The sequence below is a fragment of the Lepidochelys kempii genome, chromosome 6 (genome assembly GCF_965140285.1).
Source record: "Lepidochelys kempii isolate rLepKem1 chromosome 6, rLepKem1.hap1, whole genome shotgun sequence".
NCBI classification, from domain to species: Eukaryota; Metazoa; Chordata; order Testudines; family Cheloniidae; genus Lepidochelys; species Lepidochelys kempii.
The window spans coordinates 84,196,906-84,215,382 of record NC_136385.1 but is presented as its reverse complement, the minus strand read 5'-3'; the positions used below and the strand labels follow the sequence as shown (position 1 = coordinate 84,215,382).

General features: G+C 41.7%; 1 protein-coding gene across 9 annotated transcripts in view; it reads left to right on the top strand.

The window, feature by feature from the left end:
- Positions 1-18,477, top strand: part of STRN3 (striatin 3) — a 95,521-nt gene that overhangs the window by 22,753 nt on the left and 54,291 nt on the right. The window contains exon 1 of one of the 9 annotated variants that reach the window (XM_078853345.1): positions 5,784-5,808. The exons of 7 other annotated variants lie outside the window; for them this stretch is intronic. The gene's annotated coding sequence lies outside the window, so the exon portion shown is untranslated. Of the gene's footprint in view, positions 1-5,783; positions 5,809-12,432; positions 12,458-18,477 lie in introns of those variants that run through there. One more of the 9 variants, XM_073348948.1, reaches the window with a different exon arrangement.

Below are 18,477 nucleotides of genomic sequence, written 5' to 3'. Positions count from 1 at the left end.
TTCAGTAGTTAGTGTAAGATAACCAATGTCTGGAGAAGAATTTTATCCATGAGAATAGAAATGAAGTGTTGGATTTTTGAAAGGTGGTGGGGAAAAATTGGCAAGATTTAGCAATAATTTGGATGTGTGGATTGTTATGGGTTTAATTTAATTCAGTGATAAAATATGTCAAATAGCTAGGCTTAACTTTATTAATCATATTATTAGTCAACATTTGATAGAGCAAGGAAGAGTACATACCTTACCAACCCATGTGGAAGGCAGCAGTCAGACTGTCTTAAAATCTGAGCTTTACTTCTATATATACTAGGGTTGTTTAGAATAGATGAGATTTTCACCATTTTTGTGTTACTTTAAACGTAACATATTCTTATTTTTCTTCTTTGACATGTTTTCGAAAAAGTTTTTGCAAGGCTGCCCCAGACCTTGCAAAATGGACAGAGATTGTTACCAGTTTCTTAACTTGGGTTGGCCATAGTATTCCAAAAGTCAGCAAAACTTTAGACCTATCTAGCTATAGCTTGTTACAAAGGACATTACCTAGGCATTAATAAAATGTTTGTCTTGTCCCTCTGGAATGTCTCTTTATCTAGCTCTTCACATTTCTGCTTGGTTAGACAGCTTAATATAAGTAAAAAACATTCTAAATATAATGTACTCTACTTATTTACTACTAACTACTTTATTATTTTGGTTACATAACATTTTAAAGATACAGATAGCTACAGAAACAAATCCTGTGATTTGATTAATACATTTTCCTTGTGAGTTAAATGCATCTATTTTTTGGTAGATAGTAATAAGGCAATTTCCCTTCCTGGTTAATAATTGCATTTGAGAGAGCTGTTTTCTCAGTATATTCAGTTTTTTCCACAAATCTTGATAAAGTCCCTTCCTTATCTGATGCCTGTCCCTACAGCATTTAGCAATGAACGTAACTAAAACTTGGCAAGCTGGATTTTTCCGTTTTGCCTTTGACCTGGCTGCAAAGCACTCTGGGGCCTTGGCTTAGTTTAGTCAACAGGAGGAAGGAGAAATACTATATATTATAGTAGTGTGTAAGTGCCCCAATCACGTACCAGGACCCCTTTTTCCTGGGTGCTGTACATACACAGAACAAATAGACAGTCCCTGTCGCAAAGAGTTTACAATCTAAATATAAGACAAGAGTCAATATATGGATACAGTGAAACAATAAGACAACGTTGGTCAGTGTGATGGGCGGTGGTCTCAGCACACCAGCACTCTAGCCGTTATCATGTATTTTATAGACCTCAGCAAAAGAGAATTTTAAGGAGAATTTTGAGGGAAGATGAGTTAATTTTACACCTGTTTGCAGGCAGCTTCACCCAAGCATGAGTGGCAGCATGGTTTTTGAGCTTCTATGATAGGAAGGATGGTAGTGATGTCAGCAACAGTGAAGGGGGTAGAGAGAAAGGAAGAGCAATATTGAGGTTGAGCTGGTGATGGGACCTCAAGATTATATCCAAAAGACAGTCACATTAGTGACTGAACTGCTGGGGCTTGGGAATGAAGAGGTCATGTGGAGAGAGAGAGATGATTCATTGACTCGGGTGTAAAAGGTCAAGAAATGATCAGACTGAACCCATCAGGAAACATGGAGCACTGCTGCTTGGGAGGCAGTAGTTAAAATGACCCGCTATTTAGCAGTTTAGTTCTAATGCTTCCTTTATTTACTCCCCAGAGAAAGTTTTTCCTGTATGCTACTGGCATCTCTGTAGGTATATTTTAAAATTAGCTGCCTGTCTCACTGTTGTCAGTTTAATAATATCTGAATACTTCAACTTTTACTTTTCAAAATAAAGCCATTTGGTTAAAAAGTACAAGCAGCATTTGAGAATCTTCAAGCGGAAAAATAGTTTACGCTTTTTCATGCCTTTCATTCCATAGGCTGTGAAAGCATTTTATAAATAAGGCTGCAAGTCTGTCATGTAAGTCACGGATTCCGTGACTTTCTGTGACCTCCATGACTTCTGCAACAGCTGGTCCTGGCTCACGGACTGCGTGAGCTGGGCAGACCCTGGGCCAGCAGCAACAGTTTGGGGGTGTGGGAGGGGGCCCAGGGCTAGGGGCAGGGGGTTGGGGAGCGCTTACCTTGGGGTGAGGGGCTTCCTGGTTCCCACTGGCATGGCCACCCTGCAGCTCCTAGGGGGCAGGTAAGTCTCCACCCTGCCTGTGCCCGCAGGCCCCACCCCTACAGCTCCCATTGGCTGAGGTTCCCAGCCAATGGGAGCTGTGGCAGGAGCAGTGGAGCCCCTGCCTCGGCCGCCTGGGAACTGCAGGGATGCTAAACTGGATAGAAAGCCCCGGCCAAGCCCCTCCCCAGCACCAGCAGGGGTCCCAGCCCGTGTGCTGCGGTCTGACCCTTCTCTCCCCCAGTACCAGCAGGGGTCCTGGGTCACCTCCCCCAGCACCCGCAGCACCCCTGGACTGCCCCCCGCCAGAGCACCCACAGCTCACCGCCCAAGTTTTAGTCAGAGTAGGTATTTTTAGTAAAAGTCATGGACAGGTCACAGGTCCCTGAATTTTTGTTTACAGCCTGTGACCTGTCCATGACTTTTACTAAAAACACCAGTGACTAAAACGTAGCCTTATTTATAAATAATACAGCAATACTGAAAAAGGACAGCCATGGAGTGAATGGTGATAGCCAACTATTGCACTATACAACAGTGGAAAGAGTGATATTTTGTGAAATTTTGGACAAGAAAGTTGGGCAAGACCTAGTTTGCAAAATGTGTCCTTGAATCTTTAATATCCACCCAGAGTAGTCAAAATCCTGTTTCTGAATTTGCATCTGAAAATTTCCCCACAGTAAACTGCATGGAATTCAATTTATTTACCTTAGAAAGGTGAAGGATTTAATCAATCCTGCAAACATTTGTGGCCCAATATTGTGCTTGGTGCTGTATGTGCAGACATTTTCTGCCGCAAGAAGCTTATGTTCTAAATTAGACATATATGTCAACCTGTGGTTGTAGAAGGTTGAGGCTTCAGTCACCAAGCTATTCTGTAATGGTTTTTAAATTCCTGTATCCTTTCTTTGGGAATGGGAAGTAGAATAATAATGTTTTTACAATGGTAAAGTATACTTGCAATAAATAACTCTTGTAAGTGTTAAATACTGCAGTGAAATGGGGAAGGGAGGTATTCAATAATATTAAAAAGCAGTTTTTTGCTTCATGTTCAGCCATCACAAATATGGTTTAATCCTGAATATAAGACAAATTCTAGAGCAGATTGTGCTGCTAATGTTGCAATACAATGTTGTAGATAAAGAATCAATATTTACCACCGTTTTGCTGTCTGAGGGCATGCTACAAATTCCATTTTAGGGTAAGGAGACACACATTCATGTATGCTCTTTAAGATGGAGCTTTTGTAATACAGCTGCTTGACTACATTCCGTCTCTTCCCAAAACCATTATAAGCCTTCTCTTCCCCCAAAAGTTCAGAGTAGATTTAAAAACAAACCCCACCAACACCACTGTGCTGCTTGTATCCTGGTCAAGTATAGTTGTAATTGGATTTCCGGAACATGGAACTGGTATTTGAGTTTTAATTGTTTCAGTTGTATTCACTTTTAAGCGTTGGAAAAAATTGAATGAATCATGTTGGTTATTTTTATTTTTTGTTTATTTTTTTGTTACAATCCAGTAGACTCTAATGAAGCAGATCACTTTTGGAGGTGTACTCCAACATCATGAAATGTATTGTTGTCAAAGAATTAGTTTGCCATCATCTGTCTTCCAAGTTTCACTGCTTAATTTAGTTTTCACACTGAACTTTTCCTTAATATTTTTAGCTGGACTTGGGATTTATGGCAACCTAATTCAAACATTATGCACAAATTACACGAAAAAACCATTGTTAAGGTTTCCCTGCAAAGACTCAAAAGTTAGGAAATGCCTGAATTAAAGTTGCCTATGCAACTTTAACTTGGTCCTGTTGCGCATGTGCATATGTATTATGATAGTCTTTACACGATCACTCAATAAGTGTATATTTCTGCACAGGATCCCTGTCTCTTTCAGTGCACAGATTGGGCTTGCTCTGGTGATGAATCAAGGTTATGTAGCGAAGGAGGCTTGTTTGTAGGACTCTTGATTCATTTGTTGTATAAGGTGGAAGGTGTGTGGTGAATGAGGCATGTGATTACAGGAAGAGAAAGGACAGTCTCATGGCTAAGGCAGTTAAATGCTGTTCTGAGGAACTGGATTCTGTCCCTCTCTGTTTCACAGTGTTCCTGTGTGAGGCTAGATAAGATGCTTAAACCAAATTTTTCATGAGTAGTCACTGCCTTGTGTGTTCCTTTATTATTTGGGTGCCCAGTTTGCAAAGATGTTGAGCACTCTTTTCTTCAGCTGAAGTCAATGGGAGCTGTGCTTAAAAGATATTACGTATTATATAATGCTAATTACTCTGAAAAATGAGGTCTTAGGTGTGTCAAACTGAGTGTGCAAAACAGGTGGATACTTTTGACCTTAATCCCTTAGTTTCCCATCTGTAAAAGTGGGGTTCTATTATACCCATATCTCACAGGAGCATTGTGACGATAAATACCATATGTAGTCGTTCATAAGCCGAATTTTTTTTAGTAAAAAAGGGAAGCATCAGAGAAGGGGGTCGGCTTATGAACAGGTATAGAGAGGGAGAGGTGGGACACAGCCCCTCCCCCCAACAGAAGGAGCAAGGAGAGGCATCACAGCCAGAAGGGAAGAGGCGGGTCCAGAGTCTCTCCGCTTCTGGCCACGCTGCTCTCCCCCCATCCTCCGAAGGAGCTGCGGCTCCGGGGTTGGCAGGCTGCAGCTGCACTGCCTGGCCTGCTGGAGCGCGCTGCAGCCGTGCCGCCCAGCCCAGCCTGCTGGAACATGCTGCGGCCACACGTCATGGTCTGGCCCACCGGAGCAGGCTGCGGCTGCGCTGCCTAACCTGCCGGAGCTGCTCCAGCCAGGCCAGAGACGCCCTCCCCAGATAAGGTGGGAAGGGATGGGATGGGGAGAGTGTGGGGGTCCCGGGCTAGGGGTGGGGTCATGTGGGGGGTGGTCCCCACCAGTTGCTGTCCCGGCCCGTCAGGGTAACCAGCTGGCACACCAGGACACTTTGTTTACTTAGGTTTACCTCCGTGCCTGCGGACGCTCGAGGTAAACCATCTCGGGCCGCCAGCAGATTATCCTGATGGCCTGGGAGCCAAAGTTTGCTGATCCCTGAATTACAGGGTCGGCTTATGAATGGGTCATAAAAATTTTCCATTTTTACTTCTCCATCTTGGCTGGGTCCGCTTATAAATGAACCAGTTTATCATCGAATATAGATGGTAAATTGTTTCTGATACACTCATACTATAGTGATGAGTACCATAGAAAAGCCCATATACAAGCAAACTCAATTCTGCCATTTCCTAACTTTTGAGTACTTGACATTTATAATCTTAATAATGTTGTTTTAATGTACTTTTTGTGTGTAATTTTAAGGGTTTTAAAAAAGGAAATAGAAAAAAACAGAAATTCTATCATGCGGCATCCTATTGATACCTACATGGTTCATCAGCAGAGTTGAAATGTTTAGATACACCATATAAACCTCTGTCACTTGAACTGGAGTAGCAAATAGCTGTGGTAGATTGTCATCCTCTGTTCACTTGTCAGTCAGTTTCACAGATATTTGTTGCTGACAGTCGAGGAATGGTGAAACCCGGGAATCTTGGGTTCCATTCCAGGTTTTGGAGGGCAGTATGGTCTAGTGGTCATCAGACTCTTCTTCCTGTCCCGCACCCGAGGGGAAAAAGTAAGCTTTGACTGCTTTTGCCCCATGCCTTCAAATCTCCAGTCCCAGTCCTGTCTCTTCCCCATCCGTGGCTCCTTGTCCCAGTCCCATTTGCTGCTCCTGAGGCTTCTCATTCCAATTTCTTTGCCCAGCCAGTTCCAATCTCCCCACAGGGTTTCAGTCCCAGTCTCCTTGCACAACCCGTCTCATACTTGTCCCCATTTCTCCCTTACCACCATCCCCCAATGCCCAATCAATCTCCCTCCCGTCCCAATGTCACTAGGCTCCTTGTTCCAATCTGCTCCTTCCCACTCCAATTCAGTTCTTGTCTTCTCTGCGGGGGGTCATCGAAAGCACAGGAGAGACAGGCTCCCTGTGCTCATTTGATTGCCTGGCCCAGAGCAGCAGGTAGCAGTAATTACAGGGAAACTCCTAGTGAGTTCCTGTAGACTAGTCCTCCTCTGGTGCATGCTCAGTTGCTGTGTGGGGATGGCACATGCACAATCTCATCAAATACAGGTGCTGTGAGGGAATGGCATATGCATAGTCTCATCAGTGCTAAGAGCTGTGAGTATGTTCCCGCCCCTCAATGTGGACTGAATCTTTGGAGATTTTAGCTGCAAAAGTCTTTGAGTATGTGTGAACAAAGATTTTTCAAAGCCTTCTAATTTAACCAAATTTGGGTAAATTTTCACAGAAAAGGCACGTCTCTGACACAAAGACAACCCTCTTCTAAATTTCAAGTCCTTGTTCCAAAGCGTGGGAGCAATGGAACTTAGCAAAGGAAAGTGATCAGATTTTTTTATATATATAACCTTGCAAAACAATGTATTTTTCCATAGCCTCGTTCTCAGAAATGGATGAACTTAAAAAAATCAGCCTGAGGGCAAATACCTGATGTAAAATTTGCCAAACTTAAACTGTTTGGACTGAAAGTGATAAGCAGCTGAAAAAAGGGTCTTACAATGAGAAGTGTCAGGCAATCTTAATAATAAGTGCTGCTAACACTCTTGCTTTTAACTCTTCCTCCCTCCCCCCCCCCCCCCAACCCCTTCAAGATTAAGGAAAATTTGCTTCTCAATGTCAGGTTTTTTTAAAGTGAATCTTACCAGGACTAGTTGCAACAATTCAGTTCTAATATTTGAAGTTTTCATTGTGCATGGTGCTCTATGAAACATAAACTAATACTTCTCAAAAGACTTGAACATTTGCTACTATTGTTGCTTAAGCAACCAAAATGTCTCATTGTTTTCCCGGAAAACTTTTCTGATTGAGTTATATTCCTGTACATAAAATTTGAAATCTTTGTGGATATTCTAAGCTCGGACAGAAGTTCTTTTGTAAATTTTATGTCCGTGTAATGCTGCTAAATTCCTACAGTAACTGCTATGATGAAAGTGTAACAAAAGAACTGTGTAGGGGGAACTTTAAATTTAGTCTATTTAATTGCAATGACAGATTGCTACAGTTTAACGAAAGCCACATGATTTAGATTCTGGATCTTGAAAATAATGTAACAAATGCCACTCATAACATCTCTTAAAACATGGTAATAAACAGTAATGGAATTATACTTTGCAGGCACACTTTAAAAGTAATCTGTTTATAGTTACCTGCAGGTCCAAAGTATCTGGGTATTATAAGCTATTCAAAAATATTTGGGCATCCATTATATATTTGGTTTCAGTGCTTGCTAGCTGAATTAATTAGTGTCCATACTAAAAAAAAAATTTGTAAACAGCCATAGTATTATATTTGCTCATGTAAGCTGTGACATGATATGAAGTAGGTCAATTATAAGCACTCAAAATGCTTTGGTTATTGGTTAACAATTCTAGTATGTCATTGCACTAATGAATGTCATGATTCATTGGTGGACTGTGTTATTTTGGGTAAGTTAGTCAAGTCTCTACACACCATCTGATACATTTGGAAGACAGGTGAAAGCAAGGGACAGAAATAGAAGGCTTGTTGACTAGAATAGTTGGCAAATTAGCTCTTGTGCTGAGTAATACTGTATGGGTGTATGAGTAGGTGGGTAACTTCAATCCAGCTTTGTAAAGTAATCCTCAAAGGCAAATAATTCAATTACTGGGTGAAATTCTATGGCCTCTTATGCAAAAGTTCAGACTAGATTATCATAAATAGCCCTTTCTAACCTTTAAAATCTATTCTAAAAAAACAAAAAAACAACCCATGCTCTCCACCTGTGTTAAAACATTAAGGTTGCAAAATCCATCATTTGAAAGTAAGGAAATGCAGGAATTAAGGTAGCCCTTGCAACCTTAACTTGGTCCCTTGTGTGTATGCTTTAGATAGTCACTAATTTCATGATCACTTACTGTTTTTTCCAGAGGATCCCTGCCTCTTACAGCGAGCAAATAATTATTCAGTACGTCCTCCTTATCCTCCGTATTCAGTGTACGATATCAGACGCTACTTAATGCAAACTATCCATACCCTGCACTGAATACAAAATTATTAATTTCCTCATGAGCATTTCTGTGGTTCTCACCACAGTGTCTGAATGGTTCATAAATATTAATGAACTTATCTTCACAAATCACTTGTAAAATTATATAATGGTGGTATTCCCATATTACAGAGAGGGATCTGAGGAAGAGAGATTAAGACCAAAATTGTCAAGTGTCCACTAATTTTGGGGCCTGACTTTTCGGAGTACTTACCATTTTTATGGTATCTCAGAAGTTCAGTGCATATCTCCAGTTGACTTCAGTTGCTGAACTGCTGCAAATCTGGCTTGATGTGTCGCACTGGGCACCAAGAAAATGAGGACTGGACAATTAGTGGCTGACTTTGAAATGTTTGGTTTAAGTGACTTGCCCAGCGTCTTGCAGAAACTCTGAGGCATAGTCAGGGATAGAATCAGATTCTCTAGTGTGGCATTCAAACTACCTTAATCATAAAAGACCATATTTTCTCTTTTTGCAGTCCCCTGCCTCATTCATTACACACCTTCCAAACTGTGCAGCAAATAAGGCAAGGGTCTGACAAACAGCAGCCTTGCTTGCTACACAACCTTGATTCTTCCACAGAGCACTGTCCATCCTAGAAAGTGATGAGAATCACACTTTACAAAAAGAAAAGGAGTACTTGTGGCACCTTAGAGACTAACAAATTTATTTGAGCATAAGCTTTCGTGAGCTACAGCTCACTTCATCAGATGCATTCAGTGGAAAACTTGATAGATTTCCACTCCATATGGCTAAATTCAGTGCCTTGCATAATGACAGGTTTCAGAGTAGCAGCCGTGTTAGTCTGTATTCGCAAAAAGAAAAGGAGTACTTGTGGCACCTTAGAGACTAACAAAGGTGACACAAGTACTCCTTTTCTTTTTGCTAATACAGACTAACACAGCTGGTACTCTGAAATGCTTTACAAAATGGATTTCACTGTTTATAGCAGAGAAATGTAGAGACTTAAGACATATGGGTTCAGTTTTTCTAGAGAGGAATGTGCTCTTGTTGTTTATACTCTTCTATTCTTGTGCCCCCAGCCTGTTCCTGTCCCCTTCTGTGCCTATCCTGGACATGGTTCTGGACCCCCTCCATCTTTGCTTCAACCCCCAGCTCCCTTTTTTCTGTGCTCCTATATACCCTTCCAAAATCCCATGGCTGCAGCCCCATCTCTATGCATCTGTTTATCCCTCTCTGCTTCCCCCAACCCTCATGTCTCCAACTTCTTCTCCTGACCTGCTACTATTGTCCCACTGTTCTCACACCGCTGTATTCTTGTTAGTCTGCATCCTCCTTTGTCCTCCACCTGAGCGGATGAAGGAACATTTTCTCTCCTGTGCTCTTAATCTCCCTGCTTTTGGTTTCCTTGCTTGGCGTCATAGTATGGGAGATCTCAAAATCCAAGAGCAACAGCAGTATTGCCAATGCAAAGTGTCTAAAAATCATGATAGGTTCCAAAAAACGAGATTGGCTTAAAACTCAGATTTATATATATATATATATATATATATATATATATATTCTTTGTTTTAAGACTGTGGTGTGAGTGCTTACATGCAAAATTGAGAGTGGTAGGTTTTTTTATTTGCCTTCTGATATTGGACTTAAGGTTCATGTTTTCGAGTTCTTTTCCTCGGCCATGAGAGCTAGGTGTTTTGTTTTTTTAAATAAAAGCTTAGATTCTCAGGTGGTAATCTGATTCTGGCAACTGTGGTTTTAAGAAAAACACCAAATATTGTGGGACTTATGATAGATCTGCAAGAGTTTGCAATTCTGGTACTGTATTCATAGAATAGAATCCTAGAATATCAGGTTTGGAAGGGACCTCAGGAGGTCATCTAGCCCAACCCCCTGCTTAAAGCAGGACCAATCCCCAACTAAATCATCCCAGCCAGGGCTTTGTCAAGCCTGACCTTTTTTTCAGTTCATAATTTTGTATTTCTCTTGCACTGTATTTTAAAGACAGCAGTTGTTTAGATAACACATCTGTTTAAAATACTATGCTCACGAAAGCTTACGCTCAAATAAATATGTTAGTCTCTAAGGTGCCACAAGTACTCCTTTTCTTTTTGCAGATACAGACTGACACGGCTGCTACTCTGAAACCTGTCAGTATGCAAACATTAATTATTCCTTTTTCTGTTCAGATATTTGTTCTTAAACTTTTGAGTTTGAGGGGCTTTTTTGAGCCTGGCGAAGGGCTGAGCAGGTCTCTTTTATGGTTATCCCAGTGTACCAAGAAATATATCTGTACCAGAGCAGTATTAGAAAAATTCAGCAGGACTTCTTTTGCTTAATTCCACAGTATAAATTAATCTAAATTAAAATTCATCATTGTGGTTTAACTGTAGGATCCAGTAGATAGAGATGAAAAGATGCAAACTCTTCCTGGTTCTGCTGCAGCATAGAGTAGATGCCAGGTGCCTATCTTCATCTCCCTCCATTTTTGTCTAATTTGGTATGATCTTAGTGCCCCAGAGGAGACCAAGGACATTTACACATTTTGTTCCTTTGGAAACTTGTAGACAGCTTTCTCAGTAGCAAATCTCCTGTAGACATTCCCTCTGTTGGAACCCCAAGGGAGGTTAGTGTCTTTAAGCTACCATCTAGGCACTACACTTCCTTGGTCCAGGACAGAGGCTCATTATATGAGCAGTTGAAAGTGCTGCAGAATCCTCCTGCAGAATTCAACAGGCTTATCATGTAATATGGGAATGTTCAAGGAGGGAGCAAAATCAGCCAAATAAGGGAAAAAATCTAGAGCAGGTTTATTGCAAGAAGCCAGGTTCTCTCAAGCCACGAACATTTTTTTTGTTCTCATTCCAAACTATGAATGGCTTGGGCAGGACTTTCTTAATCAGATCTAACAAGAAATTGAGACTTTATCCTTGAGAATTGCAAACAGTCCTCAACTAAATGTTCTCATTTTTGTAGGAAAGACTAATTTGAGATTTGTTGTGTCTTCAAGTGCTGGTTTCTGTGTGTATTCCACATATGGATATGCCTGCACACCATGCGCCTGAGACTGGAAAATCTTCCAAATAGTGTCCCTTTGATCTGCACCCTAGAACACCAAGAGTGTAAGGGGAGGTGAGTCAGACCAACCACCTCTCTAGTTCCTTCTTAGTATCACATGGCCTGACTTGGAATCCTCTGTATCTGGAGTTATCCTCACATCCGCCTTCATCTCTGTAAATATATTTGTATTTAGTTGTTAGTAGTTTTTATCATGTTTTATAGTACTTCATATAGTTAGTGCAGCTTAGTTTTTCCCCACTTCAAGGACCATCTCCTTTTCCCCTTCCCTTTTGGGAGTAGGACTATGCCCAGCATTCTGCCCTCCTTTTTGGTAAGCAATAACCACCAGTGCGGCCTTTGCTTTCTTGGGATGGCTCATCTGTCTGCCAAGTGTAGTATCTGTCTCTCCTTCCCACCCTGGACCCAAGAGTAAGATCTCAGACTGAGGAAGCACCTCATGGAGAAAGCCATGAGACCCCAATCAGATCCAGGCCAGAGATTCTCCCTTCTACATCAGCATCAGTCCTTGAGCAGCACGTCTCCAAGCACAAACTCTAGAATAGAGGCTGGATCAGATAAATCTAAAGACTTAGTGTCCTGAGAGGAAGTGGCACTTTCACAGACACAAAAACAGATCCTTCTTTAAGCCTGCTTCTAGAGAAGGGATCCCTCCCTGACTTCTTTCAAGTCTGGTGAGCCTTTGTGCTCAGGTCCCAAGGCCTTTGTGCTCAGGTCCCAAGGTTTCACTAAGCCTCCTGACCATGAAGGGAAAGTGTGCAGGAGCAGAGGTCCAACAGTACTAGCCCTGGTACTGATTGTCCCATCTTCACCATTCTTACCTGATGACTATAGGCAATATCAAGAACTATTGCAGAGGGTGGTAGCATTACTTCAGATCCCATTAGAAGTTCAAAATAGGTAGCACAAGATTTTGGATATCCTGCAGCCCATTCAGGCAGTTCTCCCAGTGAATGAGACTGTTTAGAGTAATATGGCTTAGACCAGCAATGTGTACCCCAGCTTCTAAAAGGGCTGTGATGGGCAGAATTCTTGTTCACTGACACAGCTCCCAATTCCCTAATATTACAGACAACCACAGGAAAGATCCAGGCAGCAGCACTCTAAGACCACCCTGTGGACAAAGAGCTACACACCTGGACCTTCTTGGGAGGAAGGTACTGTATTTTCATCCACCAGCCTCCAGTTCAGAATTTCTAACTACCAGGCCCTGGTGGTAAAATATGATTTTTCTGAACTAATCAAAGTTCCTGGAGGTCAGAAATAAAGTCCCACAGAATGACAGGGCTCAATTCCAAGCCCTCGTTGAGGAAGGTAGACTTGGGGTAAAATCTCGTTGCAAGCTGCAGTGGACGCAGCTGATACTGCATCAAGATGTATGCTGACCGCAGTAGTAATACAGCGACAGTCATGGCTTCGCTTTTTGGGGTTTCCCAGGGAGGTTCAGAACCCCATTGTGGACTTCTCCATTCCCTGGGCATGTATACCCCAGCCCTGAAAAGGAAGAATTACAAACAGGTCTATAAACCAAAGCCTCTTCCACAGCCTTTCTACCACTAGTGACCATATGAACTGCCACATAAGTGTCAAAGGGTACAAAGGCCAACATATGCATCCCCATCTATCTTGACGAGAGCCAACCAGTCTCATCAGCTAAAGGTTACATTTGATGGGATGCTTGAGTTGTGACCTACCAATGGTGCCATCCCCACTTGTTTCTGAAGTCCACTTCGGTGGCCAGTTATTGTAGTTTGCCCACAACCGGAGGGCTATAGCAATGGACAAGCAGGTACTAGATATCATTCACTTCGACTGCACTGTCAAGTTTTTCTTCACCTACAAAAATCCCTTTCCAGACCCTCTTCACGGACAACTCTCACAAGAAGATCCTCTGAAAGGATGGAGGTGGGCTCTCCCCTCTCTCAAGGAACTATAGAGCAAGTGTTGCCTCAGCATCAAGGGAAAAGGTTCTACTCAGCTATTTCATAGTTCCCAAGAAAAAGGGAGGATAGAGGCCAATTTTCAACCTACATCACCTAAATATTTTTATTTCTCGTCAGTAATTCATTTCTTGAAAAAAGACGTGGTTTACAGCTCTTGTCACAAAATTTACTTTCATGTGGACATCCACTCATCCCCAGAATATTCCTTAGGTTTCTGACAGGACAGGAACACTATGAGTTCTGTTTGGTCTGTCAACAGAACCTAGAGTTTTCATAAAGGTATTCAGTGGTGGCAGCACAGATGAAACAAAACAGCTACAGTCTTCCCGTAGTTGGACAACAGACTTCTAACAGGCAGATCTCATCTGGAAGTTGTCTGCTACCTTGTGCTTTTCCTGTCTCCTGGCATCTTTGGGAATCTGTGTGAACATGGAAGGGTCTACTGACTCCCACACAACTCATAGACTTTATAGGGGCAGCCATGGACTTGACCACAGCAAATGCCCATCTCCTTAAGGACAGTGTTAAGGGTTTTCCCTTCGCCCTTCCCCTGGCTCTTGTCACGAAGACAGAAAGCAGAAGACCAGAAGTCCAAAGGGCAGGCAACACAGTGTTTATTGGGATTAATCAAGCAAGCATATCCATAGCTCTGCACATCGGTAGAGCCTTTTTTCCCAGTGTCCCCCTCTCCTTCCTTAGCAGGCATAATTATACTTGGAGTGCACACCTTTGGTCCCACCCCTTACATTTTATGGTCATGTTCTGTTTTGGAGGGTCGTGGGTCTAGGGGTTTTAGTACCACCTCTTTTGTATCCATGGGAGCGGTAAGGAGTGAGGTTGTGCTCCAGTCAGGGACATGCATTTCTTTGGCTTTTAGTGTTTCTCCCCCATCCCCTTCATCCCTCCCAGCTGGTTGCTTGACCTTATCTTGGAAGAGGAGTTGAGGCAGGACTGTCCTTCAAGTATACGCTCATATATTAAACTCCCACTCTATTGAGCAACACTTCAAGTCTATCTCGTCTCTTTTCACCTCATCTGCTTGTGAGCAGATGTAACACACAATGTCTTTGTTCTTTATCTATACATATTAGTAAGAGTATAAGTATTAAAAAAATTAAACCCAAAATTCTATCTCAGGCTAGCAAACAGGCCCATATACTAACAGGCAGATTCCATGCCATGAGCAGTCTGATAAAGCAAGTCACTCACTAACCCTAAGCAGTCCAGATCTTTGTTTCTTTATTAGGCCACATGGCTTTCTGTACTTAAGTAACATGCACCAAGCTGCATCTCCATTATCTGCAACCCGGGGTCAAGTCAGTATATATGCCAGAGAGAGACAGTATGAACAGCATAGTGACAATCTCCAACAGTGTCAGGGCTTCACTCACCTAGTGGATAAACCCGGAGCATGTATGTGTTTTGAGTCCGTTTTTCTAACTCCCACACCTAACCTGATGATGATTACAGATGCATCTATTACAGGCTTGGGATCCCACATAGGCATCCACACAGCACAATATATGTGGACACCTTGGGAAGTCAGGACACATATTAGTCTCCTGGAACTAAGAGTAGTCAGACAGGTCTGCAATGCATTCTTCCCACTCACATGATCCCGTCATAGCCAGATAATGCCAGATAACATGACTGTCTTCTAGCTAAACGAACAGGAGGGGCAAAATTTCTCCCACTGTGCATATAGGTGGTCAACTTATGGAACTGGTGAATCTAGAACCTCATCAATTTTTGCAGGGTACAATTTCTCCCCACACTCAGAACACGCTGGTGGACGGCCTCAGTCCACCTGGGAAAACATCTGTATGGACAGCTGGGTTTTAGATATTACTCATTTTGATTGTCATACAATTTCAGGTTATCCACCCTTACCATTTATCTTCCCTCTCCTTTTTCAGGGACCCCTTTCACTAACTGCTTCTACGAGAGGGATTTCAATTCCTGTTAGAACTTGGAGCTATAGAAGAAGTTTCCTTTTAATTAGAAAGAAAAGGTTTTTATTCTCATGTTTTCCTTCTACCATAAATAAAATGGAGACAGTCAGATCAGTCTAGATTTGAGACAACTCAACGCTTTTCAGAATGTTGACTCTTGTTGCTATACTTTCGAAAACTCTGCTGTATTGGTTTGCTACTGTGGATCTGCTTAATACATATTTTCATATCTCCATCCATCCTGCTCCCAAAAAATTTCTAAGATTTGTGATAGAAACGGCCCATTATCAGTACATAATATTCGGCTCCAAGTGTCTTGACGAAGTGTCTGGTTGAAGTGACTTGATATCAGAACTGGACAACTGTTCATCCGGACTTAGCATCCCTGTATCTGATGGTCTGGATGTTAGCTGCTTGAATGCGGCTGAGAAAATCTGTTCTCAAGAAGTTCAGGGCATTTTAATAAATAGCAAAAAAAACTTTCCACTGGAACTACTAACAACTCTAATTGGAAAAGATTTGATGCTTTGAATAGATTATTTCCCTTTTCTATGCTGATTTTTCCTTTCATTTTAGATTACCTTCTGTCCTTAAAATCCTCTGGGTTTATCACGTAGTTCTGTTAAAGTGAATCTAGCTTCAGTATCTGCCTGTCATCCTAAGATTAATGGTTTTAATATATTTTTCTCATTCTATTTCAAAAAGATTTCTTAAGGGTCTACTTCAAGTGTTTCCCCTATAAAGGATCCATCTGCTCTATGGTATCTGAATATTGTGTTGTCAAGTTTAATGAAAACCCTGTTTGAGCCATTTGCTACCTGTCTGTTAAGTCTTCTATCCATGAAAAGTGTTTTGAGTAGTGATTATTTCTGCCCATGGTGTGGGTGGAATTAATTCTTTGATACCAGGTCCTCCCAATAAGCTTTTTCATGGCAGATAAAGTTTCATTAAGGTCTCATCTGAGTTTCCTGTGTAAATTGTGTCTGAGTTTCATGTTAATCTTACCTTAGACTTCAATTCCTCGTATGCCGCTGACACATCAGGCAGTCCAGTTCCAGTGGTGTTTGCTTTTCCTAATCTTGGATGAATATCTTTATCACAGCCACCTTCAAATATCATCACCCTCCCCACATAGCAGAACTCTTCTACCTGTTAGATTTCTTTTCCATCCATGTACATCTTTGCATCTGTTGTTCAGTTTCCTATCTTCATAATCTTGGTTTTCTCTGCATTTATTTCCAGTCCATTTTTTACAGTTCCCTATTCCTACCTCTAATGTAATGGCAGTCATTCCATTTGATGTCATACTTAGTAAAGCAATGTCATTAGCAAAGTCAAGATCATGTATCTCATCTCTGGTAATTCATTTTACACCATTCATGATGTCTTTTGTTTCCCAGTTCATCGCCAAGTCTATTGCTAATGCAAAGAGAATTGGTGATAATTTACACCGTAATCTGACTCCAGTCACACGCTCGAGCCACTCACCCAGTCCTGTATCCTATCTTACTGCACATCCACTTCTGTCACATAAACTCCTTACTATGTTGATCAGCTTGTCTGGCACCCCATAGCTTCTAGCAGTATTGAAGGCTGTAGAGTCAGAAGAAGCAGCACAGAGGGGAGACATCAAGCAGCTCTAAAGAATAGTGAAAGACTTCTCAGGAAGGACCAGACCATCAGGGACACCCATGGCCAGATGTTGAAAATTCATGGAGAACAGTCAGATGATGGAAAGAACATTTCCATTCTGTATTAAATTGTCCAGAGCCAACGATCATTCACGGGTTTGAGAGAAATGCCAGTGCTAAATTAGAAATAGAAGAGGTACCAAGAACACCTGATTTTAAAGCAGCCATCAAAAGCCTCAAACAGGAGACAGCTCCTGATATTTGACAGAATTCAAACTGGTATGAAAGGTGAAGTTCTGAATGAGCAGCTAACAAAACTCTGTAATGAAATATGGGTGAAAGAATAAGGGCCCAAGACTGGAAATCCTCATGGCATTGCAAAAAAAAAAAAAAAAAAGGGAGGGGGGGTGATCTAAATTAAACAAACTGGAAAGGTATTGTACTGCTATCAGTCTCAGGCAAAGTATTGGCTGCTGTTATGCTGAGTACAATGAAGAAAGCCGTGAATGAAATATTACAAGAACAGGCTGGGTTCTGTCCAGAGAGATCATGTTGTGACTGGATATTCACTGTTTGACAGATCATCAAAAACTATTGCTTGGCAAAAACTCATCCTAATTATGGTGACGAGCTGATTAATTTACCAATATCTTGTTCAAAATCTTGCGCTAATAGAGAGAACTCCATACTTTTTATATGTAGATAGAGCTTTCGCTTTCTCTCTGAAGAGGACTTCATCTTTTAGGGTTTCTTCCAAATCATTTTGTGACACATGCTGACAGAGTTAAAGGTTAAACCAGTTTCTTCTCAAACACTTTTGAACTGGATTTTGTGATGTACCATATTGTGCTGTCACTTTTGTGGTTGGGATCCTTTGTCAGTAGTTAAGGCACATTGTACAAGAGCACAAGCTGCTTCTGTAGCTGCTTTTAATAATACAAATTTCAAAAGATGAGATAAGGCAGCCACATGATCTTCTATTCATACTTTAAGGAAACATCATGCAGTTGGCCAGGTAATTGTAGGAGATGCAGCCTTGGGTAGAGCACTACTTGAACTCTTACATGAATACAGATCTAATATCCACCTCCATCTTTAACTGTTTTCTGTCTCCAAGAGTGGAAGACACATTGTGACATTCTGTACCTTGGGGGAGTGTACTGTAACTCCCATATTCCTCATTTTCATATAACCGTGATCTTACATATAAAGCATGCCTTGTAAGGTATCGGGGAAAGGTTATGATCTGCTGAAGGTCATTTCTCTATCTATATATGTGTATCATTAATGCATATGAAGCTATGAGAATTGTGTTGTATGGTGGTCACTAAAGCATGCTGAAAGTTGGGGAATCAGCCAGATATTAGCTCCCCAGAGGCAACAGCAAGGAAAGTAACCAACACCGGGGCAGGGTGTCAAACAACTGATCCATAGTCATTATCCAGCAAGGGACCTACAATGCAATGACTCACCTGCATGAGGCCACACCAGGGAAATTGCTCAACCTTGCTTGAAGAGACTCGGCAATGCCCTCCAGACATGCCTGGGCTTGTGCTCGCCAAACATGTGGAATGAGAGTATAAAACAGAGTGGACACATACTGGGCTCTTCTCCTGCCCCCACCTATGCTGCAAGCAACCAAGACACTGAG